Source organism: Octopus bimaculoides, chromosome 14 (genome assembly GCF_001194135.2).
Source record: "Octopus bimaculoides isolate UCB-OBI-ISO-001 chromosome 14, ASM119413v2, whole genome shotgun sequence".
In the NCBI taxonomy this organism is placed as follows: Eukaryota; Metazoa; Mollusca; class Cephalopoda; order Octopoda; family Octopodidae; genus Octopus; species Octopus bimaculoides.
Window position 1 is genome coordinate 6,872,907 of NC_068994.1, and position 3,102 is coordinate 6,876,008.

A 3,102-nucleotide genomic window follows, 5' to 3' on the forward strand; every position below is an offset into this window, starting at 1 on the left:
CAAGACATTTAAAATCACCTATATATATATATATATGTATATGTGTGTGTATACACACACACATGCACCCATTTATTTATGCATTTGTATATGTATCATCTCAATTATATTTTGTCTCTTCTGCTATCTCCCTGGGACAAGGTTGTGAAAATGCAAACTAAAATGACAAGGCACCTGTACTTTCAAAATCTCTTATCTTGGGCCAAACTCCACTGCAAGTATCATGAAAGTCTGGTTGATATAATTTCCTCTCAGATAATCTGCGCTTTTGATGATTATGATTAACGAACCCCAAGTTCAACAGTGCTTTAACCCTTTTGTCACATTTCAGTTGAAATAGACCCTTTTAATTTGAAGTATTAGAAAAATATGTAGAATATAACCCTTTCTACAAATTTGAGGCATAAAGCCTAAAATTTCAGGGAGTTAGTTAATAATATTGGCTCCATTCATTTGTTTTAGTGCACATTTATCTATGCAAGTATGTGTTAGACAGAATTACTTGTTATTGTTGTAGCAATTCCTTACTAATTTCCATCTAAGTCTTCTTAGATTCTTGTAGTAATTTCAAGTAAATGGGACCAGTCATAAATACTGTCAAAATAGAATGGTCCAATTAATGCTTTTGGTGATAAACCACACTATACTGTAACTACTGGTAAAGTAACATGTTTTTTCTGTAATATTCTCAGATCTGCAGGAGGTGAAATTATGGTGGTTAATGGGCCATTTAATTTAAATCTAACCTCATCACTCAAATCTTTGTTGGAAACTCTTTTACTTGTTTCAATCATTTGACTGCAGCCATGCTGGAGCACTACTTTTAGTCGAACAATTCAACCCTAATACTTATTCTTTGTAAGCCTAGTACTTATTCTGTCAGTTACTTTTGCCAAACTGCTAAGTTTCGGGGATGTAAACACACCAACATTGGTTGTCAAGTGATGGTGGTGGGACAAACACAGACACACAAACATATACCCATATATACAATGGGCTTCTTTCAGTTTCCGTCTACCAAATCCACTCACAGGGCTTTGAGCAGCCCGAGGCTATAGCAGAAAACACTTGCCATGCAGTGGGACTGAACCTGGAACCATGTGGTTGGTAAGCAAGCGACTTACCACAAAGCCACTCCTGCGCCTATGGCATCTTGTACACACCTTGCCATGTAGCATTTGCAAAACTCTCCTATTCAGTCCAGGTCACAATTCCTGGAATGTATCTTTTCCAATGACAGTGCTTCAAAATGCAAAGGACACATGATATTGAAATCCCAAAATCACAAATCATTTGCTACACGTATTTCTTTCTTTCTTTTTTTGGTGTCTGGTATTTCGTCTCTTGTGGACATTTTGAACAATTCTACTTGCTTCAAACTTATCAGTGATTCAAGTGATGGAAAGTCACATAGATGGATCTGTTCGTTTACCCATTCCTAAACTGAGAGAGAGAGAGAGAGAGAGAGAATTAAGTTAAAAGAATCGTTAAAATCGGACGAAATGTACTTAGTTGCGACCTTTTTAGATAATGAGTTCGAATCCCGCTGAGGTTAACTTTGCTTGGAACTATAATAGACGAATATTAGCGTAATCATTTTACATGCTAATAGTGGTATTTAAATGTTACTCTCCCCCAGAGAAATATTTTATGATTACATACAACGATGATAATCAAATATTTTTGCAAACATGTTGACATATAGATTATATATTTGACCTAGTATAATTAATACGAGAAAGAACCATTCTGTGGTCGAGCAAGCTACAAGAAATAGCAGGCAGATCTCACTCAAAATAACACCCTATTAACTTTTAAAAAAGGAAGGATTAATGAGAAAAGGTTGTAGTTGTTATTAACACCATGTAAGTCCTGGCTGAGGAGGCATTCCAAACGTGACTACCTCGTCGTTTTGTTTTGTTTATCAGGTATCTAGGACAATGTTATCAAATGTGTCGTTTTATAAGGGAAATAGCTGGGTGTAATTTAATGGAGATTAGTTTGTTATATCTAGCATGTTCAACAACCACATGCAGATATAGTCTATCTAGAAATAAAATGAGATCTTACACGGTTGGAATGTTTATGATTATAGTAAGATTTGTGTTCAAATTACGCCGAGGTCAACTTCGCTGTTCATTCTTCCGGGGGTTCAAATGCTCGATAAAATTAAAATAAAAGCACCAGACAACTACAGGGGTCAGGTCATATTCCTGTAATGAATCCTAGACTGAATGGGGGAGGAATGGGAATTATCAAAAAAAAAAAAAAAACGAGATCGGAGCTGAACACTTATAAATCTGTTACCTAGAACGAAACCGGGGAGTGATGTTAACTTCTCCTTGGTTACAACCGGAAGTCACTCGGGTTTATATATCACACGACAGAAGGAATTAAATCACCACAAATCGATTTCCGGTTGACTATTCGTTACGTCAGTTCCGGTGTCGACCATTCGGATATCTTGTGTTGTTGAGAAGCTGGTAAGTTTTTCAGACTGTTTTTAAATGATGTCTATTAACAGCTGGTACAGAATGGCGTGGCAGCCTTCGTTAGGTTTAGACGACTGAAGGTAACTATAGTTATATGGACATCATCAACACTTTTTTTAAACCACTAACATTTATATTTTTGCTTGTTATATGTCTTTTACTCTTTGGTCTGTGTTTGCGTGTCCGCACAGAAGTGAGACACACAGACAATGTCTTACGGGGTGTGTGTCACATTTCACCTTATATTATTATAATTATTATTTATTATGGTCGTTGATTTCCTTCTGAAGCTGTATAGGGTCTGTAATTTGGTTTCGGGAGCTTCAGTGTTTCTGTCCATCTGTGTCTTTTGTTGTTCATTCTTGTTATATATCCGAAGATTCTTATAAATAGGCGGGTCGTGAATGTATGCATCAGTAGTTAATATACGCCTACGTTTCTGCAATTCATACACACACACACACACATATATATATATATATATATATATATATATATATTTATATGTATATATAATTTTGCTAAAAATAGTGAAGACAGAAATATATCGCATGAGAAGGTGTATTGATTATCTGTATGCAAAACTTCAATTTCGTGTGTGTGTGTATAT

General features: G+C 35.7%; 1 protein-coding gene across 4 annotated transcripts in view; it reads left to right on the forward strand.

The window, feature by feature from the left end:
• The first annotated feature begins 2,375 nt into the window (after positions 1-2,375).
• LOC106873403 (synaptobrevin homolog YKT6) overlaps positions 2,376-3,102 on the forward strand; it is a 26,366-nt gene continuing 25,639 nt past the window's right edge. For 3 of the 4 annotated variants that reach the window (XM_052972669.1, XM_052972667.1, XM_014920756.2), the window contains exon 1: positions 2,376-2,483. The gene's annotated coding sequence lies outside the window, so the exon portion shown is untranslated. Of the gene's footprint in view, positions 2,573-3,102 lie in introns of all 4 variants that reach the window. The other variant, XM_052972668.1, reaches the window with a different exon arrangement.